We start from the raw sequence: 27,014 nt of genomic DNA, 5'->3' as shown, positions 1-27,014 counted from the left end.
CAAACCTACCTGCATATTCGCAGCAGAGCGGAGATGGGTTTGCCGAGAATCAAACAGTGCAACAGACAAAAGCGCCGAGAGTACAGCAAGTTTTACAAACACAGCAGGTGACAATAAGTGTGCCAGAAGGGAAGTCACAGCATTCACCCATGCAGATACAGCAAAGCACAAGTACAGAGCAGTTAATGACTCCTAGAGTAGGGGGTGTCACTGTTGATGGACAGAATCCTTTTACAGGTACAGGGATGAGGCTGTATCCACAATAGGACAGCTCACTGGGGGACTTGATGTGTTCAGTACTTTCTGTGATGCCTAATCCTCAAGAGGAACCAAGGGTTGATGTCAATATAGGAGGCAAGTCTTTTTCGTTTAGTAGACACAGGTACAATGCGCTCATGTATACGAGAGGGAACATTTTCAATGTCTGGAAATGCCATGAATACTCAAGGTGTCACAGGAGCTACAAGTAGAGTTACTTTTAATAAAGAGTTATCAGTCTCTATATGAGAATGTGTTATATTGGTGCCATTGCTATATTCAAGGAAAACGCCTGTTGATATATTGGGTTGAGATTTAATGACTAAGTTAAATTTGACAATTGTGTTTAGTGATAAAGGCATAGTGTGTTCAACACCAGGCATGCATTATTTAAATGTGAGTGAATTTATTACGGCATTTGAAGGGCAAGTGGCCATATGAGGAGTACGGTTAGAACCAGAATTGGAGTACTGTTAGAACCAGAAGTGGTTCACTATAGTATACACATTTTGTTAACATGTTTGCCAGGTTTAGGGGCAGGACTATGAGAATACCTGATTAGTTTTTACTAATGCCAAGGATATCTATGGATGAAGAAGAAGGGCACATCTTTCCATTGGATTTGCAAGCAGCCATAATGCAAGGAGAAATGGCTTTGCTTGATGGGAATGATTATGATGGCAGATGATGGTGCACAGTGATCGCCATTGGAGAGGGTTACAGATTGACTAACGTCACTGATGAGGATATGTTTGGAGATCATCCATCAGATTACAAAGTGATATTTGGGATGAGTATTACTTATTGGGTAAGAGTGATTAAACATAAGGTTCCCCAGAAAATGATGCTAGCACAAAAATGTCCTGAGTATTTTAAGGAAGACATTGTGAAAGTGCCAGCTTCATTATGGACAACAGGTCCCTATGATGTAGATTACTAAAGGGGGTTGGAGAATTGAAGATTAAACTGAAACCAGGAGCAATTTTACCTCAAGCAAAGCAGTATCTGTCTTGAGAGGCAGATGAAGGAATTTTTAAGACAATATCCACTATGATGGAACAAGGTAAGTTAGTGATGTCAGAGTCACAGTGTAATGCTGCAATTTAGCCTGTCAAAAAGGGGAAAGGGGGTTATGGAGGCTAATTCAACATATGAGGCCAATTAACCAAATTGTAGAGGCCGAGTTTCCTCTAGTTCCTAACCCTGTGACAATTGTGTGTAATATATATGTTGAGGCACAATATTTCACTGTGATTGATTTGAAAAATGCCTTTTTCTCAATCCCATTGCATAAGGACTTGCAAGATCTGACATCATTCAGGTTCTGACAGACTTGCATGAAAAGCACTTGTCTACTCCAAGGGTACTGACATTCTCCATCAATTTCCAATAGGGTCCTGCAGATGGACTTAAGTAATATTGATTTAGAAAGTGTTGTGTTGCAATACGTAGACGACATATTAGTCTGCAGCACCACAGAGGAAAAGTGTAAACAGAATTCTGTTCAACTAATGATTATTCTCCCTGACAAAGGATATAAGGTTGACAGAGAGTAGTTACAGTACTGTCAACATGAAGTGTTGTACATTGCCCAGTTAATTTTGCATGAAGGAAAGAAAGTTACTCCTGAAAGAGCGGAGGCTATTTTGAAAACAGTAAAACCACAGACGATAAAGCACATGCAGAGATTCTTTGGACTTTGTAACTATGTGAGAGAGTGGGTCTTTGATTATAGCACATAAATAAGGCCCTTATTCCAAGCTCTGAAGAAAGCACAAGCAACTCAGGAAAACATTGTTTGGACTGAGGAGATGGAAGACAGATTTGATGAAATAAAAAAGCCAATTTATTCTGCTCCAGTTCTAGGGATTGATAATTATGCAGCGGAATTATTTTTGTTTTCACATATGGATGGTACTGTTATGACAGCAGTCCTCACGCAGAGAACCAGGCTGGGGTACAAACCCCTTGCATATTACAGTGGGATTCTGGACCCAGTAATGAAGAGTACTTTTCCTTGCATACAATCTTTGGCTACCACTGCGTTCGCTATTAAAAAAGCTGCTAGCATAGTAATGGGGTGTTCCATGACGTTTTTGTTGAACATACATTATTTGCCATTATGGAGAAACCTAAGGGTACGTTGACGTAACAAAGGGCTTCCGCTTATGACGTGGTCATATCGAATCGGGTGATTAAAATAGTTTGATGCAGAATAGTGAATCCTGCCATGTTTGTAGCTGAACTACTGGCAGAAGAAGAGCATGTGCATGATTGTTTGAAATATGAAGAGTTCTATGATGAAATTCCGAGAGTGAAGGAGAATGCATTGGCAGCTGGGGAGACTCTTTTTATTGACAGTTCTTTAAGAATCGATCAAAGTAATGGACAAAGATATACAAGTGCCGCTGTGGTGAAGCACAGGGCCAATGGGGAATTTAAATTGTTGGTACGCACACGGCTGCCATCTTACTTTTAGCACAAGCTGCAGAATTAATGGCACTGATTTTCACGCTCGAGAATGATGCAGACCAGGAAGTAACGGTGTACAGTGACTCTGCTTATGTGATGTCAACGGTGCATGCAGGACTATGTGCTGGAAAAGGAGTGGCTACCTTCGAGCGGATGGCACTACAGTGCATCATGCAGCCCTATTGGACAGGCCTATTAAAGCACTACAACTTCCAGTAGCCATTGCAGTCATCAAATGGGCAGCTCACACTAAAAGATCAGATTTAATTTCACGGGGAAATCAAAGAGCAGACGAAGAAGCTAAACCAGTTGCATATTCGGATGACATTATGTCATTTGATACACTGAATGTGAATGAATGCATGGTAGTGATAATGAGTGTGTCTCAATGCTATATCAATCTGTCTAGAACTCAATTGATAGCGATCCAGGGGGGAAGCACCCCAACATGAGAAGGACTTATGGACGTGAAGAGGGTGTTCTTTAAACCCCTCTGAAGCAATGTGGTGACAAGACAATACTGGTAAACCAGTGATGACTGTAGCCTTATTAAGGGTGGTGTTGGACCAGTTGCACTACCCTGCGCACACAACTACAGAGAACCTTGCTGCAACTATTACATAGGACTAGTTCATTCCAAATTTGGTAGAGCACGTTGTGTTCTATGTAGTGAATTGCATCATTTGTCAAACGTTTACTGCTTGGAACGCATTGCGCACAATCAGGGGAGTTATTCCTAGACCTAGTGGCCCCTTTCAACATTTGCATATCGACTATGTCGACATGCTGCAAGTATGTAATGGATATAGATATATGATTCTAGTGTTATGTCCTTTCTTGAGGTGGATTCAGGCTGGACAGTGTAATCACCCAGACTCCACCTGTGCATCCAAATGTTTAGTACGGGAAAGTGTTTCCCAGATGGGGAATAGGTGAAGTATTAATATCAGATAATGGCCCTCATTTTGTTTACACAGTCTTTGAGCAAAAAAGCTTGTTGCATGGCATGAAGCACAAGTTCTCATCGGCTTATCAACCGTAAGCCAACAGTGTCTGTGAGAGACTCAACAGCTTGCTTAAGGAAATAATAGCCCGATTGAAGCTTACATTGAAAAAAGGATGGTTGCATTGCCTACCACTGGCGTTGTAGACGTTGAGCAATCAACCAGGGTCAGACCATCATCTCACCCTGCATGAAATAGTGACAGAGAGCTGGATGAGAACACCTCTCACACCTGCGGCTAGGGTTAGAAGTGATGCCCAGTCTACTGCAGAACTGTTAGGAAAGGTTACGTGATTATTTTATTTGTATGACTTCAAGTATCTCTGTCATTTCTGATCAGCTCAAGCAAAAAGGGCGTGGGGCAGCACGGCACACAGAAGGAGATGCTTCAACAAATGGAATTAAAGAACTTTGTCTTCCCAAACTATTCCCCGCAGATGCGGTCCTAATCTGCAATCATACTCAAAAGTGGCACAAACCTTGCTTCAACAGCCCTTTCATTGTAAAAGATGTCACGACGTCTGCAGTCAAGGTGCAAGGCAGACATGCATGGACTTTTCTAGGTGACATAAAGATCTATGCTGGAGAACCCTCTACGTACCCACACACATCAGAATCAAGCATCAGGGAAGAACCACAGCATGTGCAGACTAGATATATGGTGAGGAAAAAGGACGCAGAAGCTGCTGAATAAGGATGAAGAATTTATTGAACTGTGGCTTAGTTGGGGACACGCTTTTCAGTCACTTAAAAAAAGAGTTAAGGGAAGCTATTGCACTCTTTAGCCACAGGAGTTTTGTGACTTTGGACTGAGGCATGCTTAAGCCTTGATTGAAAAGAAAAATGATATGCCAGATCTGGAGTTTATTTTCAACAATTGGAAAAGAGAGCAGTATCCAGATTAATCTCTCACTGAGTTTCTGTTTAGAGGCATGCATGGTGGTGCCAACGTTTCAAGGATCGTTTTCTTGCAGTTTTTGTGTAAATACTGCACACATACCGTGCACTTGTGGGGAGAACTACTCGCGTTCATGTTTTCTTGCAAGATCCTAAAAATGGTCCAGTTGTGAGGAGATTGCTCATAGCAATTGTTGAGCAGCTTCTCTAGCTTCCTGGGTTTAGTGGGGAAAACGCAAATGCCCCTATCACCAGATATTGCAAACAGACCTGTCAGTTAAGTCATTTGTTACCTGATTGAAGCATGCCCGCATTTTGTTAATGATAATGATGTGTTATTTATATAGCGCCTTAATTCAAAGCGCTTTACAGAACACATATTTACATACAATATCATCCAACCGAAATTGGTACTCATTTATCGACCTCGGAAGGATGAAAGACTTAGGTGGCCTTGCTGGGATTTGAACCTGTGACCTGCAGATCACGCTCAGATTGCAGCAGTGAGCGCTCAACTGGCTGAGCTATCTTACCGGCATGAATTTAGTGGGGAAAATGCAAATTCCCCTGTCACTGGATATTTCACACAGACTGGTCAGTTTAGACATTTCTTACCTGATTGAAGCATGCACGCATCTTGTTGGAAGACAGACTGATGTCAGAACATTCTTAAGAGACCCAAAGAATAATACAGCGCTTAATGAAATTTGAGAGACATTATAATCCAAGTGAACGGGTACGCCGAAAGAACATTGAGAACCGAATCAGACTTTTCCTTCAAGGGACAGATCTGATATCCATTGAGAAAAATAACTCTTGTTTCATTCTGTAAGAAAATCATCATGTCATCTGGTTCGAGGCCAATTTGTGGAATTCACTGGGAATTTGGGTTCATCATTCAATAAGCAACCTACTAACTTCGAAGACTTACAGCAGGAACTATGCAACTGTGGAACCTGAGCAGGTTCCAGAGTTGCATAGTGTTGCCCTATTAAAAATAGTTTTTCCTTCCTTAAAATAGAAAAATGGGCAGGATTAGTAGCAATATCATTATGCCAGATCCTGGGAGACATCCACGATGCATTAATAGCCATTGCTGTAAGATGACGTATCTTTACGTAGTTTATGCTTGCATTTTGTTAATACTGATATATCTTTCCCTCACAGTGTATACGTTTTATTATATATATGTAAATGGAGCAAGAACTCCTGTGACTCTTCCTGAACAGGTACAAATGTGGCAACTACAGGGCAGTCGAGACGTTATGTGATTGTTCCTACTTTAGAGACACACATGAGAGCACATGGCTCTGTAATGAATGAGCTTTGGTTACCTTTTAGAAGGAAATCACATCTAGAGATTATGCAAGACATTTTTATGCCTAAAAGCTATGTTGACAGAATGAAGCTTCTGGAATTTTCTCCCACACAAACGGTACACGCAAAAACACCAAGTCCACTGACAAATGTTTCTGTAATTGGTCCAATAAGAAGAAACTATGCTGACATACTTCATGAGATGATAATAGAAACTCATAAGAAAAGAGTGAGATCTAGGAGAAGTGTAAGGGAGGATGATTAGGAGCTGAATGATTACCTGGAGAGTACATCACCTTAGTGGAACAACATATGGAATCAGCGTATGAAGGAAGTTGGAAGAAGGATTTCAGAGGAGGAATGCCTTGTACGTGCACTACTGTTTTATAGCATGGGGAAGCCTAAAATCTTCATAGCTATTGAAATAGATGTCCACACAGTACATTGTCTATCATACATAGCACTCTTCCTGAGAAGATGCCAGTTCATGGATCATGATGTCTATCTCAAACGGGCAACTGAATGGACAGATCCAGATGAAGACGACTATGTCCAAGACACAAAACATGAAACAGATCTCACACCAAGAATAATGTGATCAGGTATGTAAAACTTGGAGTGAAAAGAGCTGGAGTCAGATGGGAAGTAAACAAGAAACTTGAGAGTTCAGGAAAATCTGCAGAAGAAGTCTGTCGATGGAAAAACAAAGGCCAGATGCACATTTGGGGATCAGTGCTATCTCCAGAGGCTGGGAAGAGGGAGTAGTTATCTGCAGAGCCAGCGTGGTTATTGATTGCTATAAACCAGCCATTGACAAAGTGCAGAATGGATGCAAACCATTATGGCCAAGACTTGCTAAAATACTGACCTGGGTCGAAGACAAAGGAGGACCCTTGCAGATAGTGCAATTGGAAAGTTCAAAGCTGTGTTTCAGAAAGTTCGAGAGAATCAGATCTATGGTCGAATTTTTGATGTAACAGGAATGAAATTTGGAACAGCAGTGATCATGGATCACTACTGGGCGTGTGCTTCCAGAGCATATATGAAGCTACCCGCAGATTGGGGAGGACGATGTTCACTGGTGAATGTTCATGTTCCAGCATTGGTGATTCCGAAAAGTGACCTGAATATTGCTTAATTTCCAAAAGCAGAGGCACACTAGAAGAGATCTACTGAATCTCTGAATAAACTATTCCTCAGCAAAGTCAATGGAAGCTTTTGATGCTATTCCCTATGAGCATACACTGTTTAGCCAGACAGCTTCAGTCTTCACATTGATCTTTATGCTGAGTGTCCAGGTTGGAGCAAATACCAAATGGCTTCAGATTACCAGATGGGAATTGCTGCAAATGATTAATACAACTATAAAAAACAATGCAATGCTATCAAGGAGGAGCTGTGAGCCATACGACTGATGACTCTCCATAACACATATGTCTGAGACAGGATCACAGCTATGGATGGAGGTGTTTGTGCCAAAATCGGAGAATCATGTTGCATATTCATACCTTCTCATGGCGACGAAAATTGAACCTTGACGGAGGCTATAGGTATGCTAGTGAAGCTACATGTCCAGATGGTAGATGACCATTGGTTTGGATCACTCTTTCTTGGGTTCCACAATGGATGGTAGATATGTTCATGTTCCTTGGAGCCCTGATCGTGTTGGTGCTGGTTGGATTTTGTGTAATAAAGATAATAATTACACAATGCAAGAAGACAGCAAAGAAAGCCATAGGGATGAAAATTGTGATCAATGTTGAATCAGGATGGAAAGCCAAAGACTTGACAGATGAAGAAATCATAGACTTTGTGAAGGCCAGTATCCATGCACCTGAGGGAACAATATTTCTGTATCCAAAGAACCATAAGAAGTATGTGGGAAGATGGATCTATTGCAGTTCAAGTCGACAACAGTGCATGCTCATGACTTGGAACAAGGATAAGCATGTGATATCAGAAGGATCCCTGAAGGGTGTCATAAAGATATGGATCCCAAAGAAGCATTTCTTCAGTCAAGGATGTCTAGGGGTGAAGGATGATGAGAGAGTGGTCGAAGAATCACCCAGGGGGGGAGTGTAGAGGAGCAGCCAAGTACCCCCACCACTACCACCTCACCCATGTTGCCTTTATATCAGGAGCCAGAAGGTGAGACATGTGCAGGGCCAGTAAGAATACCAATACCTAAGAGAATCCTGGAAGCAAGGTTCCCGTTGAGAAAACCATAACTGCATATGAGATGATATGATGGCCATTTGAATGAAATCCCAGAAGAAGCAGAGCAAACGAATGGCCAAGATGAATGATGATGTCATGCAGAATCGAGTTGACGTGCATAAAGGAGATGCAAAGACAAGTGAATTGATATATTCTATAAGGCTTCATGAAAGAATCAAGGATAAGTGACATCTTGGGATCAAGACATCTTCATGACAGGCAATCCAGGATTGTCTGGGGAAATAAGGCCTCCAACACCAAACCTGTGAACTGTGGAGTTCCACAGGGAGCTAGCTTCACCCCATTGCTATTCAACTTATATATGCGCTGCCTTTGTACCATGCTGTCCCAAATGGGAATATTTTTCACCAACTTTGCTGATGATACCCAGCTGATCTTCGAGCTCAGTGGTGATTACAAACAGGACAGTGACAAACCAACAACCATATACAACATCATCAAGAGTTGGATGAAGGACAACTGGATGTGTATAAAGAGCTCCAAGACGGAACTGATAATCTTTGGTTCCACACAGGCCAGAAAGAAACTGAATCCCCCATACTCTTCATTCAGCATTAAAAACACCCAAATTCTAATATCTGAAAAAGTGAAGACTCTGGGAGTCTACTTACAAGCCTCCTTAGGAGCAGAAGCACATACTGCCTACCTAAAAAGAAATTGCCAGTATCACCAAATACTTCTGAAAAACATTAGACCTTTGCTCGACCATAAGAACAGTACCACCATTGCCAGAGCAACAATACTATCCAGACTTGATTACAGAAACTCCCTGCTCCTAGGAGCAAATAGTAAAAGTCTAAAACAATGTCAGGTGATCCAAAATAACGCCATCAGGACAATCACAGGCAGGTCAAGAAGGGAACACATCACAGGAGACAGAAAAGATCTACACTTTTTGGCCATGGAAGAGAAAATTAACTTAAAGTCCCTCACTATGGTCCATCGATGTTTCTATGGCAAAGCCCCAGCCTACCTAAAGAAACAGTTCAAGTGGCATGAGCCATCCAGGTGCGTATGATCATCCAATAAAGGCCTACTACAAACCATCTCATCGAAAAAGCAAAATGGCCTAGGCAAGGCTTTTCCGACTAGAAGTATCCAAAAATGGAATGAACTACCCACATCACTGAAACTTGAAACCAATTATACTCAATTGAGAAAGAAATTGAAAACACTGTTATTCAAATAAATCTTTGAATTACGACAAGCCTAGCACTGTGAAATGACAGCTCTGAACACTCTTTGTCCCGTCTCTATACCTTTATGTCTTGTCTCTTTGGAACGCGCTTCGATGCCTGCGGGCTTTAGCGCTATATAAACAAATAAATAAAATAAAATAAAATAAGGTGAAGAAGCTTATGCCACGGAAACGATGAAGACATCAAGTTGTTTTACACGTGTACAGATGCAGAGAAATGCAAGCAGACAAAGTATTCTTGAGGCTAGTTCTATAGTGAATATGTTGTGGCATGCGCCAATACATACATATGTGCATAAAGAATAAGGATGGATGTTTCCACTACGTGTTATAGCAGAATAAGACTGGAAAAGGAAGGCCTAATTTTCAATGTGTCGCATTAAGGAAAACAAGCGAATTAAAAGTGAATCTTGGAAAGGCAAGGATGGATGAGACATGAAGCCAAGCCAAGAAGCCAGGGTCTTATCAGGCTGGAGCGAGCAGGCATTGGATACAAATCGTGTTTAAGAACAAAACTCCTGTTCAGAAGGCATGAACCAAACAAGGAAGATGTCATAGGTATGTTAGAAAATAGTATTTTAATAAACAAGAAGCTCAAAATCATGGTCCCAGTCACATGGACAGATGAAGTTGCACGGACGAGATGGTCATACCTACGCATGACGGCAGAGCGTGCCTTCACTCCCTGAATTATCCTGAGCTAAGCACTGTCCCAAGGACAAATTCAAAGTCTTTATTGCCAGCAGACCACTGAGGTGATGATAGAAGGATATGCTAATTGGTGGGAAGCTCTATTTTAGTCAAGATTACCAGCACCTGGAAGTCCAATCGGAGTGCTGCTAGTTGTAGGTGGAAAAGTACTGATGAAGGTTAGAGTGCCAACCAATTGTCGGGGACCACATAATTAGGGGTCCTATAGTTGCTGTAGCCAATGGGACGTTGTTTATTTAGTGATGTTCATAGAGTCCATTTTGATGGGAGGGCTTAGTTACCCCACCTGATGTTAAGAAGCCTATCACTTTTACTCATAGTTCCATACTAGTATAGAGTGTATATTTAGATAGTTCCTTAGACCCAATCACTTTTCTCAATAGCTTTTTGTTGTTTTCCCCGTGGGAATGTTAGTAATACATTGGTTGAATGTCACCTATGACAATTTTTTGCTATATTGGATTACTTTTTTCTGAATTGCGTTGAGAGTTATTGCAATGCAACGTCGGATGATGTCTGTTGTACTCCCTGTGTTAGATAATTGATATTAAAACAGATCCTTTTTGCCAACTACTTGAGTTGTTTCGATTAGTGATCTATGAATACACTCTGCATCCCCATCCATCTCAAGGGTATTGCTAATCATTTTAAAGGGCTGGAGATCACCCAGTTCAACACTTTGTCATGGACAGCACACCGTGAACGACAAAGGTCTAACACCAGATCTGTATACTTGACATATCCCAACATCATGATCAGGCAAGGTCAGGCAATTATGGATCATTACACACACCTGACTTTCATCACACTTCCCAGATGGATAAAAGTCAGAGCACGCAACTACAGTCTGAGTGAGGCAAAACACAAAAGGAGACAACGGTTCTGAGATGGCAGTTTAATGCAAGGAGAAAGACGGCAAGACCAGAGAGGGTCACAAGGAGGGAAGTGCCATGGAACTTTAAAGACTGTTACTTTCGTGGACCTTGGAATGTAAGAAACAAAAGACCAGGAACGAAGGCTGATCAAACCAGTGCAATGTGTCAGAGGTACCTGGGCTCTCCTGTGTTGATAAGCCATATGTTAATGAGATATTGCAGCCGTGGTTCTGTCCTTGGCTCCTGCAATAAAGTGGCGTCATAGACAACAGCACATCCGGTGAGTTGGAGAGACTGATATTGAACCAGCGTGTATTTTGAACCAAGGTTGCAAGTGACTACTTTGTATAATGAAAACAGTGTGTGAGTTGTTGGCGATGACTGACTCAAATGTAATTGTAAATGAACAAGAGTAATTGGACTTGGACTAAGTCTTGGACTAAGTATTGTTACTTAGTGTAAATATTCAATTCCATCTTTGAATGTCCACTAGTACGCCTAGTGATGAAGGTGTTCCGTTGAATAAGTATACCTTGTACCTTTATTTCAACTGTTCATGCTTACTGCCAAACACTTACTTTTTTGGTTTATTGTTGCATGCTGCGGGCAGTGTATTTATTTGCCAACAGCTACAACGCATCCTAAAATGTGTGTATGACATACGCTGTATCTCTGAGTTAATTGGCATTTTCACCTACGCATGATGCATGGTTAATATGTGCACTCTATGCAACTTCCTACTTGGTCTAGTATCATTAAGAGACATTACAGTTTACTACCTACCAACATAGCTGCATCATTCAACCCTAGCCATTGTTGGGTCCCTAGCCGCTTTTTACCTGTCTGACCGGTTGCAATCATGACTGGTAAACTCCACGTTGTAGGATTTTCCCTAGTTCTCACAAATCTCTAGTCAGCTAGAGAATAGAATTGCTACATGAATTATATGTTTTCTTCACAGCAATTGCATTCAGAGCTGTGTTTGTTAATCATCTTAAAACGTTAATTTATAGATGTAGTAACAAAATACTATAAGCACAAAAAAACACAGTTGGAGGGCTTACAAGTGTCAGATGTCTCTCTGAGACACCAGGTTTGCACCCCATGCTCAGGAATAATTCCCCACCCTCACTGGCTTCTCTTAGTGAAATATCAGTGTACAAAGAAAAACTGCAAACAAGAAAATCACTTCACTTGCCCCAGAATGGTTCACCACTGCCAGATAAGCAAGTTGGTGGCAGTATTCCTTCTACCATTTGTCAAGATTTTTCTTTAAACCTGGTTCATGCCCATGTTCACCAATCCTTTCTCTAAGTCTGAGTCACTCTCTTATCCCTTACATGTCATTGACTCACCATCAAACCAGATGCAACCTAATTGCTCAGACAAACTCTCTGCTCCTTTACAGTTATCAAATACTGTTGAATGTTTTAACTATTCCATTTCTGGTGTGTCCATGTTGGCTCCTGCTGTGATGGTTGAATTAGGTAAATGGGTTAGTCATTCACTTGAACCCCCACTCTTTCACCTCTCCTTCCTGGCTTCATAGATAATATAACAATAGGAACCCTGACAATAACTTATTGCTGAATCCTCTGTCGCCTGTTGCGTCAAATAGTAAGGATTCTCATATCCCCACAGTCACTCCTCCATATCCATTGTCAATCAATGTAAGACATGATCTGAATGTGTCAGACCTAAATCATGAGGAGCTTCAACAAATCTCCAATAAGGGAGCATATCCTACTTCCCAGGGATATCTCAAGTCCCAATGCCTGACATCCACATGCTTCTCCTTCAACTATCAATTTATCAAAAGATCCTATACGCCGGATATGTATTCTTTCCCAGTCTTGAATCTTATTCTGAATCTTCTAGACAACAGGTCATGAGGTCACTCATAATGAGATTTGTGACATAAAGATTTCTTTGATGGATATTCTGGCAAAGATGAGTAAGATGGAAGGCTTTATCTTTGCTCAAGAAATGTTAGTCCCGCCTATATCTAAAATGAATATTGATTCCAAACAGGCACACCCTGTTGCTTGCACATCACAGAATACTGATGTAATTAGTTGTGACAAGTCTAAGCAAACCAAAGATACTTAGATCTTAATTGTATCTAAAAACATTTAATGTGCTACCACTATTGACCTTGCTAACCTAGTGACTGATCATGTTGTTGAGGTTGACGCCAAAAATTAAATGCAAAATGTCCCCAATAACTCAACAAAATCATTGAACTAGAGGCTCACATAAAAACTCTGCAGTTGTCTAACTGCTTAAAACATAGGCATTGATGTTCATCTCCATACATTGAATGTGCAGTGCAAGACCGCAAAAGTGAGGATCCCAATCGTCCATTAATATTGACTGATTTGATTGAACTATCTGCCAACATCTCTGGGACTAATTCACCCAAGAGCCCACTAATAGCACAAGATCCTCCAAATCCAGCCACCTTGAAACAGTTTATTTCTCGTAGAGACAAGCGATTAGAGCTTAGGGCTCTGAAAAGAAGAGCTGACAGAACGATTACATGACAACTTAGTCAAAAAATCTAAAAATCAACTGCAGGGAAATATAAATGGACATAATTCATGGATAAACAATCTGTGTAATCTTTTCGAATGAGGATGACATACTGGACCTGCACCAGTTAAATGAGGAAAGCAAATCCCGCTTGCAGCTAATAGAGGATTCTTCTCCTCAAAAGCCCAAAATTGAAATCTCAAATAAAACCAAAAAAAAGAAGAGAGCTGATACGATCAATTCTATTGCGCCCATAGTTACTTCTGTCGAAGACTTAAAAACCTTTAAATCAATTGACTCCTTTCAGATTCCTCCAAGTCTTCTGAAACCAGTAACATTAAACAAATGCAACTGTCCAGCTTTTTTCCTATATTAGGTATTAAAAAAAAGTACTGAAACGGCTCCAGTAAAAATGTATATAAAGGTCACTGATCCAACTAACCCCTTGCCTCAGTCGAATGAACTTCCTTCAATTGAAAATAGTCCTATTTGTCAGGGAAATCTCAGTCCACATGCACCGGACTCAAAAGTGGATAGTCTAACCAAAGACCGCAATAACCTGGATACCAAAACAGCAAATACTACCTGTCTCTTGGATCTCACTGCCTAGACCTCAAACATTGAGGGTGAGTGACTCAAAAATGAATGGTACAACCAGAATATATTGATCATTTATTCTTCATTCTTTTAACCAGATTCCCTCTTTAAGAATTCTAAACTCTGACAACATTAACTGGGTGACTTTATCGCTCAAAAAGAACAATTGTATGATTTGTCAAATCCAGTCTCTTATCATAGTGAAACTAATCTCAGATCTCACAGACTTGGGAATTTGACTTGAATTCTTCAATTCTAAGGAAGAAGCATTTTCGTTTATAGAGACACATGAAAATACACTTGAGGCTGGTCAAAGTGTACATCTAACAATGACAGTTCTAATTCCCCGAACATTTAAATGATTAACCAATTCTCCTCCTTGACAAATGCAGTCAAGGATTGGTCTTGGATGAACCTCTTATGAAAACCATTATGTCACTCAAACATGCCAATATTAAATCGTAGCTCTAAAGTCTTATAAGTCACATCTTGGAAGTCATGTGAATACAAGAACTTATATTCCTGGTTTAACTCCTTCTCTGACTGTATCAAACCCACAGTAATCTTGATTCAAGAAACAATGAAGTTACAACACTTCCACTTGAATGGCTATATGACCTATACCACATTTGCTAACATGGGGTTTTCAGGCAGACCATATGGATGGTTGGCAGTTATGGTTGACAACAATGTGAAAGCCAAAACCAAGATGATTTCATCTTCTGAAGATGTGCTGGCCATAGAAATGATTGTACAGGGAGTAGCAGATATTTCTTTCTTGATTTTATGTTTATATTAGTATCCAGCGAAGCAGTCCTTAGATATGAATTTTAGCATTTAGACACTATTCTACATAATCCTCAATATGAGGTGGTCATAGATGGTGACTTCAACTCCATCTGCATTCAAGTACCAAGTGATTGCAATACTAAAACATTAAGAATTGTTGAGTCCACCTCTATGCTTAGATATGTGGGTTATACAAATGGCAGTGATTGTTAAAACTGCATCAATTCTACTTGGCAAAGAGGCTCACATTCGTCTCATATAGACTGTTTTTGTTTCCACTAATCTAGCTAAATGCTGTGATTCAGTGACAACGAGTAACCCTGGTCTTGGTGACCACATGATAATTAATTCGATTTTAAATTTGGAATTTATCAAATATGCAATTGCACCAGCATTAATGCTCCTAGAATTTGAATGTTCTGTGTTATCTATTCATTGGAATATAAACCAATGTTGTCAATTGACATCTATGGTTAATAAAGAAATTACGAGAGAAGGTGATGTAACTGCATATAATACAGATATTCAGCTAGTGGAGGCATGTAATAATGCTACAATAAAATCTGATTAGCAGTCTTGCCGGTAAATACAAGGCAAGTGCTCTTTCTCAACCGCATACACATAATATAATTGTTAAAACTGGAAAAGTAAGAAAAATAAAGATTTGAGGGCTCTAAGAGCCTTGGCATTAACACCTTCCCAACATACTAGCTCTAAGAAACGGATTATTCAGAAATATGAGAAAAAACTCAAAGTCATTAAATTGTATCTACACATTGCTGACAATCAAGCACAATACCAAATCTATTTGGAAACTCATAAGGAATATGAGGAACTCACCCTATGTGAGAACAAATTCCTCCATTCCTGAAGATGTCTGGGAAAAACATCTTGCTCAAACCTTTCACATCCGTCCTGCCTACCTTGAAGTCCCTAATCAAAATTTTTATACCTCAATAATAGGGGACTGTAAATGGTCCCTGGAAGATGCCGAGTGGGCAATTTCAAAATTGAATTATTTGATTGCTGCCGGACCAGGCGGTATTCCAGCTTGCATTTTAAAATCTAACTCCTATTGTTGGGCCTCTGTCCTAAAAGTTACATTTGAACTGATGTATAAAACTAAGTGTATTCAAGAATCTTGGCTCCTTTCAATAATCATACCTATTTTTTAAAAAGAGCAATCCGTCAAATCCTTATAACTATAGGCCTATTGCCTTGATGGATGCTTATTCCAAAGTATTTTCCATCTTGATCCTTAATGATCTTGAAAGATATATTCAAGACCATGGCATCTTCTCGCATTTCCAGATAGGTTTTAGAAATAATATTTGCCACAATCTTATTCCATATCCTTGAGTTAACAAAGAAATCAGACAGTGGAGCAGTGTATATGGCCTCCCTTGACATGATTTCAGTCTCCAACTGTGAAATTCAAAACCATATTTGGGCAAAAATATCCAAGCTTGGTATTCCTCATCATATTACTCTCATCATCTCCATGCTGCACATGGTACATAGTAATCAGGAAGGCACATTCACTGATGCTATTCCTACCTTCCCAGGAGTTAAACACGGCTGTTACATGGCCTCAACCCTTTTTAATCTATACTTGAGGGATCTTCATGATATATGGCAATACGATAACTTTTATCCAGTCAGACTAGGGAAACTACACATCCACTGGATGGCATTCTCAGATGATTTCATTTTTTTTGGACAAAATGCCTTACAGATTACAGAATAAATTACAAATGTGTTCAATCTATGCTCATAAATACAATCTCCATCAAATTGTGAGTAAATCGAAGATGGTTATCAATGCTGGTAGGAAAAAAAATAGATTTTCAAAATGGTCTTTGGAAGGCATAACGATTGAACGTACACTAGAACTACTATACCTGGGATATGATCTTAGTGATTCTTCTTCAAAGAATATGTGGAAGAAGTCTCTTAATCAAAAACTAAGACCTTAATCTCACAAATGAAAATTATCTTCAAAATATATTGTATATTTTCAGTCATGCTAGCCATAGATGTCTACACCTTAAAGGTTGAATCGGTCCTGCTTTATGGTCTAGTTATGTGTTTGTTGGACATAGACAAAATCTTGCATCAACTACAGGGTCGAATTTGGAAAAAGGCTCTGCCAAACTCTATTCTAAGACATGAATTGGGCCTCAACTCTTTGTCTTCAAAATAGCAATGAAGAAATCTGAATAACTACTCCAAAATGATCAACCCACCAAGAAACTCCCTTTATGTTGATCTATCCCAGATGCTCAGCGATACCCATCCTGCATCGTTAAAGCCGTTCAGTATCAACATGCAAATCCTAATGAACAAAGTAGATGTTGACAATCAAGATCTCATCACATGTCCTGATCATGTGAAAAAAAAAAACTCCATGCCACGACTGGACATGTGCTATTGAAACTCTCAGTAAATATAGTACATATAAGGAATATGCTTACTTCATCAAAAAAGGAGACCATGATCCTCATACCTTGTTTACCTTGTGAAAAGGCTTGCTCACTGTTTATTAGATTTAAACTCAATCAATTTCACACTAATGATCGTATGAAACACTGGGATCCTAAAGGAGCTGTGAAAATATCTGCCAATTGTCATTTTGCTTGAGTAATGATCAATGCAAAACCCTCAAACATCTTGTTATTGCATGCCTCCGAGTTCAATCTGAGAGAACTCAAGCCTTTGAAAGACATGGTATAGGAGCGACTCGATTTTCTAGGTATTTTCTCTGACTTCATTGTATGTGGGGTGAAGAAATGTTTCTTTGTTACTTGCATTAACACACATACTTAATATGATTAACAATTAATTATTGGCGAAGACCTAGTATTGTGCTTCAAAATGTGTATGTTGTAATGCTCATATCAATTACTCACTGGTATATTATAATTTGTGATGTATTGCAATTACGGGTCCATTTGTGATTTTTACTTTACCACTCCCTCCTCCAGAAATGCAGGTTTTAGAATTTTATAAACTTTACTTGCATCATTGATTTTAATTTTCTATTTACAGGTTGTGATGATCAAAACTTCCATATGCACATTTGCTATTTGGCACAAGACACTGGAGGCATTGCGACTGATCCATTTATATTTTTATCAACAACATGTGATTTTAGAGTATGAAATGTTAATATTGACCAAATATCTGCAATATTAAATTGATTTTATACTATATTTGTAAAGGTTTGAAATAAACCATATACAAAAAAAGAAAAAAAACATACATGCGAAATACTGAAGGGGAAAGAACGAGTCCTTATTGTTTTGTGCAGCACACCCACAGAGTCAAGAGACTTGCAAGAAGTAAAGAGACTTGAATACAGAAGCCTGAGCATCCTGACATATCATCTTGTGAACACTTCTTTCTTTATCATGAACATTACCCAGCATTATTTGTAAATCAGTAGTAAGGATTGGCAACATGTTTTTTTAGTATAGGCCCTTTTTATTTGACAAGACTGCATTAGGTCTGTGCTGTTGTTATTTGATGGTCGTGGCTTGCTCCAATCTGTAGATTTAGGTTTGGCACTCCCTTGTTGAGGTTCAATAAACACCCTTGAACTGTGATCACTTGTGTCTGTCTTACTATTGCCACCATGAGTTCCTTACACTGCAGACTCCATAGCTGCTACTTTGGGGGCGAGTATGATATAAGGGACCTGTAGAAATTAAAGGGGGGGGGGGGTCTGGAGAAAGTCTATGAAAGTAACAGAAAACAACTTTGTTGAAAGGATGTTATGGTTAGAATTAAAATTGATAAAACCCAGAAATTCACCAGTTATGATAAGCTAAGCAACCATAAAATGTGCCACCACTGTGCACTGCTAAGACTAACCATCTTCCACTGTATGTTCCAGCTGGAACCAAACTGGGTTGTCTCATGCAAGTCCAATCTTTGTTTTAGCCTTAGGGTCCCGATAAAAATAAAAAAAAAACACTCTTGCTGAACTCTTCCATGGGCTTGCAGGGTGTGGTGATTGTAAGAGTAACTTGCATAGAGGCACTGAGCTTCCCTTATTGCTGTGTCTAGTCTCAAGTCCAACCTGTGTACACGCATAGTGGGATTCCTCATGTTTTGTCCATTACATGGTTCCCATCCATTATTGTTCACCATCAAGTTCTGCCCTTTCCTCCTCTTCTGTTGTTCTGATTTACCTTGTCTATTCTTCCTTCTTTTTTACCCTCCTGCTTTATGAGCTTGCCTGTCCCCTTATATCAGCTTAGTCACCACACACCTACCTAGGTGCTCTGTGTATCTCCTGACACTCTTCCTGCACTCCGTCCTGCATGTGTCCTCCATCTGCATGAAGTGCAACCCCCGACTCCAAGTGCCTTTGCTGAAATGCAACAAATGAATGTGTTTTCTGGGAAGCCCAACTTAATTTCATTAAGCATGAATGTAACAAACAATATGAGGTGCTTGGGCAAAATAACCACTCCCAAAAATATTTAAGAAATAAATATGAACAAGGCTGCCTGAGCACAAATCACAAAGCTTACACCATTATTTTTCTAATGCCAATAATAAATTGCTAAACTGATCTATATTTTAGAGTTCCTGAACCCTAGAGGGAGGTTTACTGTGAAACACAGGTACCAGATGCACACCCATTTTTAAATAAATGATGCTTGTGGGTAGTGCCAATGTGCTGCATTGGGAGTCGCCTCCTAAAACTCACCAACAAAATACAAAAGTATTCAAAAAGGAGTGTATGCCGGTGCAAGAAATAACACAATTTTATTCGAGGCACCAGACGCAGCAGGGACAGCAAATTCGAACAGATTTCGGAAACAGAAGTGCATGAAAAGGCACTGTCAAAGAAACACCCCTACACTTTTATAGAAAACTGCGTAATTAGCATATGCAATCGTGCAACATGAAAAAATGTCATCATACAAGTTTGATTGGCCCTTGCACTTTGAACCCATATAAAAAAGCATACATGGCAAGCAATGATTGGCTTCATGGACCTTCTCACACCACCCTCAATTATGCCCTGTGTTGTCACAATCCACCCCCAATTCCCACAACACAAAATTAAGTCATTGAAACATTTTAGCCGACCAGCAGAACTTTAACAATCTGCATTGAGACATCCTGATTCTCATGAGAACGGCTACCGAGCATGTCACCATCAGAGCATTGAAATACGGACATAATGCTTCACAAATGTTGCATACCAGGGACATTCTAACCCTTTTCCCAGGGAAACATTGTATGAGGCGATTTGAAACTTTCGTGGTTCTTACCAGCTCTGTTAGAAAATTGCATTTCATAAATGTTTTTGAATATAAAATGGTCATGTATTAATTCTTCACTGGTGGAACCTGGGAGCTCTAATCTGAACCTGAAAAATAACAACCATTGTGTACTTCTCTTAACGCTTGCCTGGGCTCGCAGACCCTGCACTAATTTACCAGCTGCAATGGCCTTTGCTGCAACAAAAAATGCCTGCAGCACTTTAACTCATAAGCATGTGTTTGTGGCCTATTTACTGTGCTTCATTCTACCACTATGCATGATAATACTTACCTGTGTCGAAGTATTTAGGATTTGTTTTATTAAGCCTTTTCTCATATATCAAAAAGAGCCCTGTCCCCTTTTATGGTGCTACGGTGCTACTCTCGTGGCTGATAAGTGCATTCTATCATACTACACTGAACTTTATTACAGTTATATTATTATTATTATTATTATTATTATTATTATTATTATTATTATTATTATTATCATTATTATTATTATTATCATTATTATTATTACTGTTGCTTTAACCTCGCTCAGGGGCAAAAGAGAACTCATAGAGCAAGACATTGATAGAAAGAATTGTACAAGGCTTGAAGTAAACATTAGCAGTAATTCACAGTTCAATATATGGGTCGGAAAGTGCATTGATAGGAGGAAGCTAGGTTAAACCAAGATGTTGCTAGAGGAGCCAGGTCTTTGGCTCTTTCCTAAACTGAGAAGGTCTTGAAACATTCCAGAATGCCACATGGATGTCGTTCCAAAGGTCAAGAGTGCAACTTTTTCCTACTTTTTTCACATGCATGCTTGTCTAGTTTCCACTCTATATGCAGAGACATGCCGTCTAATCGTCCATCTTCAGACTTACATCTCTCTGAAGGATTGGCAATGATGAGGAATATGCAAATAAAAAATACTACTCTTTGGAAGCCATATGTTTTGCATGTTCCTCCATGCCCTTGCTGGTGATTTTGTCTGAGATTCTGGTCCACTCCCTCATAAGTTTTGACAGCACCTCATTGCAGTAACCCCTATACTAGTACCTCCTTAGCACCGGGCCACCATATTGGTATTGCCAGAAGAGTGTGCAGGATCAGAAGAAGTATAATGTCCCGGGTGGGAGGCTGTATAGTAGTTACATGAAAATGACTGTGCATTGTGGAAGACATTTTGAGTTGAAGGATTGTCTCCTGCTGCAGGATGAGGGGCATACGAGCAGTTTTGCTTGGTTTATCTCATAGCCCCACCTGTGTGTAGTCTAGTACCTCAGACAGTGACAAATATAGATCAACAGATGACTAATTTAGCACCTAGGACTGATTGGTGAGAGTATACCCCATTACGTGCTAGTAAACATACAAGAGCTACTCAATTTATGTAAGTTCAGTTGTGTTGCTTACAGTGTAAACCGAGTTCGAGGGTAGCAGAGTGCTTTACAACAGGAGAGTGCCAGCATTGATCTTGGCATTTTATACAAGAGTGCAGTACTGTTGATGGAGGGAGGGAGTTTAATGAATCTGTCAGGATTTATTGAAAAAAACATTTAGTGCTTAACGGGCGGGTGGTGGCATTTAGAGAATTTGCCTTAATTGAGTTCCAGATGGTCAGTACACTGCAAGAGAAGGTATATTTGCAAACCTTCTCTTTACGAGCTACCTTGGACGTTAACCTTTTGATAGTTTTGCTGAGTGAGACGTGAGAGCCACAACAGTTACAGAGTTTAGCAATGAAGTAAGTTGTTGTTATGCTTTGTAGGTGATACATGCATTTTTAATATGATCCTGGTGGGGAGTGGGAGCCACTGAAGCTTGTGCAGTGTAGGACAGGTGCAACTGAATTTGCAGGTCTCTGTAATAAGGTGGGCTTCAGAATGCTGGCCTACAATGATGGGGGCCACGTTTGAGGATGGAAGCACAGTAAGGAGGATATTTGCCCAATTAATGTATGAGATCATGAGGGCGTGGACCACCATGCAGAAGTTATGCAGGCGAATGAAGGGGTAGATTTTGCAAAGTGCAGATACCTACAGGATTGCACATTTTTGGATATGTAGTTGTGGAAGGAAAGAGTCCTGTTAAAAGTGAAGTGCAGGAATTTGACTGGGTTTCAAAACTTAATGGAACATCCTTCTAGGCACTTGTCATCCTGCCATTGTTGCACAAGTTGTTGTGACTGATGAGAAAGTGTTCAGTCTTGTTTGGGTTCAGTTTGAAGTAGATGTTTGACATCCATGTTTGTATGGTAGCCTGATATTTGTGCAGGCAAGCAATGTCCTTTTGCCACACATCTTCAAGTACAGCTAAGTGCCATCAAAATACTGATGCATGGCTATGATGGGGGTCACTTATCAGAGTTTCCAAAGGCTCTGTGTATAAATTGGAAAGGATGGTACCTAAGGTGAGATGTGCATGACTGGGAGTTGATTGGATTTGAAAGAGCCCATCAGTATGGTTTGTGTCTGCTGGAAAGGTAGGACCCAAACCATTTGTGGACAGTTCCAGAGAAGACTGTCATGATGGAGGGGAGGGAGAGGAGTATTAGGTGGTCGACTGTGAAGAATGCAGCCATGACTAGGATGCATGCATCTCCTTCCTCAGTTTGTTTTCCGCACTGGGAATGATGATGGAGTTCAAGATGGTCGATTTTGGCAAGTAGTTGGGCCACAACTAATTTCTTAATAAGCTTCCCATTGAGCAGAAGGCTGGTCATGTGTCCACACTGGGTCTGAAGGGATTAGTGGGATGAGAATAGCAGGCTCATGGTACAGGGGTGTAGATGGGATGTTGATTAGGTTTGCCACAGTAGCTTCTCTGGGGGTGCTTTGAGGTTGTTTGGTTGTGCAGTCCCTTCAGATGATGGAAAGGGCCTCAGTGATAGTAATGGTGATGTCTACCTGGTGTATAACAGACAGACTAACTGAGCCTTGTCCCTTTCCAGGCTCTAACTGGACCAACATGCATCTGCCCATTTTATTATACCCTTTGGACCCACGAGAGAGAAGCCCTGTGACATAATAGTTAAGAAAGAATGGAGCTGGCGATGCAAGTGGGTAAGGCCGAAATTAAATTACTTACATCCTCCTGCACCAACTGACCAAATGCAAACAAAAAGAGTCTGGCAGGCTGCTTAAGTTAGGGAAATAAAGAGCAGCACAGCAATCCAAGTATTCATCAACAGATTTTGCCAGGAGGGTGCAAAAGAGGTGAAGTTAGCAAGATCCACTTGCTTCAGTTTACCAACTGCAAATGATGAGAAGCTGTAAATCTGCTTAGAGCAGCAAAACAAAAGGTCACCAGGAGATTAGTAGTGGTTGACAGGTGGGCAGACATAGGTCACATGACCTAGTTCCACTTACCCCAGCTGACCTAATTCTAAAGAAAGAGGTTGAGTGACTTCTTACGTAGTGGGAAAATTAGTAGCAAAAAAGGTTAATATCTGCTCATCATGTCTGTTCGGCAGAGAAATATCTGCTTCATCACCCTTGTTTCATCACAGGCCTTGAATTAAGAAACAGTTTCAATTCTCTGACTTATTGGGAGAAGATTGAGTGGAAAATGAATAACATTACAATTCCAGCTGCATTGGAAAATGGAACCAGTTTCATAGCAGCGGGTCACTGGGGGCAGCAATTGTCCAACCTAAATCTGATTCTCAACCAGAAATGGTATAGTAGGGGGCTTGTCCGGAACTGCATCATCAAGCATCCTCGATCAACCTATAGGGCTTACTTCAATTAACAAAATGAAGGAGGAAAAACACCTACAAATGTAAATGGAATATTGCAGGCTTGCACCAGAAACTACAACAAAACAATTCTTATGATTCTTTTGGTGAGAGACAAGGTTATCCTGCTCCAAGCAACCTGGCCACTTACCCAGTGATCTGTTTTTGGCCATCTTACATTTTGTGAACCAGCTCTTTATAATGGCTGTGGTGGATGCAGTGGAGGGCTCTGATTTTGGGTGTCTGTCTTGGCAGGTATAAACATGGTTGAAATTCAGCTGCCCTGTGAGCAGGATGTTGTGATTTTCTATAATTTAGGAGGAAAAACTCAATTAGCCCAGTGGATGTTTTTGGAACTTTAATAATTAGATTACAATCTACATCTAAAAATGAATCCCATTTCTTAAAAAATATTGAAAGTGGGTGGTGATTTCAATTTTAGACTGAAATTAGAATTGCAAGATTGCTTTTTAGATGTAAGAAGTGTGGACCTCTGGGACATACCCGAGATTAAGGTGATAGATAATAGCTTTGATGTTGAGGGTCTACATTGCAGTTAATGGACATACTTACATTGAATGCTCTGGTAAATGCACTTTTAAATCTAGTGAAGATCCTCAACAATAGCCTATTTTCTAACAAAGAATTGTGACTGGACAAATTGTCAGGATTTATTACACAGCACACGGAAGTCAGGGACCTCCTTCCCCTACTATAAATGTGGCACACAATAACAATGCTTTTTATTTCTACTATACAGATCCTTTCGCCTCCAACCCAACTTGCACCTAACCTCCACAAACACCCCCTGTCACAATGGACTAGGAACCAGGAAGGTGTGTATCAATGAGATATGTATTAATTTATTATTTCATGTCAAATTAGAATAAACAGCTTACATCAGCCACCAATGTTGTGGCAACACAAACATGCAATGACTTCTGGGAGGCAACTAGGTTAACATATATAGTCACAAATCCTTCCCTTTTTTTAATAACAAGTTTTATTGGGTTTTGAACAATTCAACCTACACCAATAGCACAGTAGTTTAGCACTCCCCCTGCGAACCCCAACCTCCAAACTTCAATTGGACTTGATTCCTTTGAATGGAAGGCAGTGGCAGTGAACAGGAATACAGGGGGGACATCGGTTTTGGTGTGGTGCCCACAGAAACAATACAGGGAGCCAGCAAATAATGGGAAAATTCATTTTTAGAGCACAATGGAAGAATGGGGTTTTTAATTATTTATCACAGCTGCTATGGGAAAAAATAGAAGGAGAGTGAATGTGCTTGCTTATACTAGAAAGATAGGCATGGCTTTAGAGAATACTAGTCAGCACAAAAGGGGAACATTGGTTTTAGGATATTCAACACATGGGCAAGGGGAAAGAAAAGGAAAATGGAACTTTGTTTTTACCTCACAATGGGGAAAGAGGAACAGAACGGGAACATCATTCTTTAGGATGTTGGGTAAAATTTCAATGGGAAAGAAGATGCAAATGGAATTAATTTTTACTGATGCTTAAACAGGCAAGCTCTGGGAAAGGGGGTAGCTCACAAGAGGAAAATCAGTTTTGGGTTAGGATGACAGTGCAATGGGAAAATGCAGTTGCAGGTGGAAATTCGACTAGCACAGCACAATTTAAACACAGGGTAAAATGTGTTTCTCAGAACACAATGGGATTAATTTTTTGGGTCAGCACTTTATGACTATACTACTTCACAATACACTGGAAAAAGATGGTTGGTTTCAAATTCCAACAATACACATCCCGTTGGGGAAATTAATTGATTTGCTTAGAAAAATACACTAATGATTTACACAGGCAAATGGGTATTCTTCAATGGGGTAATAACTAAAATACAGGCAAATGGCAATTTTGAAAGGGGGAATTATCTAAAGCAATGCTACAAGAACAGCCGGCCTCCACAATCTATGATTTTTTTGGGGTTTAATTCTACTTACAGGAGACATCTGGATTGGACATCAGGAAGCGTCAGCGCACCACTGCTGGGCAAGCCAAAGGGGTCAGTCAAGGATTTCCTCCTTCCTCTAAGGGGTCCCAAGTCAGCTACTAAGTCTCCTGACTCCTCCGCAAGATTAGGCTTCACTGCTATTGCTGGGATGTTCCTCCAGAATTCCAGCAGCAGCTCACCTCAGGGGTTAATGGCACGTTCTGATCTGATGTGGGGTGACTTATTTATAGGGCAAATGACATCACTAATGTGTCATAGTTCCCACGGATGGGATTGGGGGAGCATCACTAGTCCACTCCAATCTGTGTGCAGATAGATCCAGAAAATGTGGTAGAACTTTGGGACACCAGGGGATGAGACCCCTCCATTATTTTACTTCAACATGGGGGCTGGGTCTGGTTCAGGGACATAGAAATCTCACTGCATGACAAGTGCCAATAATCTCCATGTTTTGACAGATAAGAATGCATTTTTGAAACCTGTATTTTACTGCGTGTCAAATGACACTACTCAGGATTTTGTATGTCATTCCTGTGAAGGGCTATAGTTTTTCTTCATTTACTCCAGAATTATATCAGTGAAAAATGTGTCCCTTGGTAGGCTGCATAAGAATCATATTTGACATATTTTATCAAATGTTTGCAATAAGGTCCCTGTCATCTTTTCCTGAATAACTTCTGTTGTGTGTATTTTAGAAAAATAGTTTTGGGATGCCCAGAATTGACACCTTTTCAGAAATCCCACAGTGAATATTGTGGGATATATATTGTCAGGTTTACACAATGAAAACCATTTATTCCATTTTATACAATGGACAGTCAAACCAACTCATTGGCCCTAGCCATGACCTTCCTGGAACACATGCCACTATCAGAGGTCTGTTTTTAGATTCGCCTGCACATTCCAAAGGCTAATCACCAGCTAATGCATGCTTTATGGCAGATTGTGGGATCTGGGGTTATAAAACTGGAGAACAGAACTGTCTTTATCTCGTCCACACCACAAATTTGATCCCTACAAGTATTTATGTTGTATTTTTAAGGGAAACACTCATGTTTGAAGATTACAGGCCTCTCTTGGTCTCCAGAACAACCTAAAGGAAGGAATTCTGTTTCACATCTGAGGAAATCGCAAGCAGCCCAA

Source organism: Ambystoma mexicanum, chromosome 6q (assembly GCF_040938575.1).
Source record: "Ambystoma mexicanum isolate Mex_15411 chromosome 6q, UKY_AmexF1_1, whole genome shotgun sequence".
Classification (NCBI taxonomy): domain Eukaryota; kingdom Metazoa; phylum Chordata; class Amphibia; order Caudata; family Ambystomatidae; genus Ambystoma; species Ambystoma mexicanum.
The sequence above is the reverse complement of the archived record's forward strand: the minus strand, read 5'-3'. Positions refer to the sequence as shown.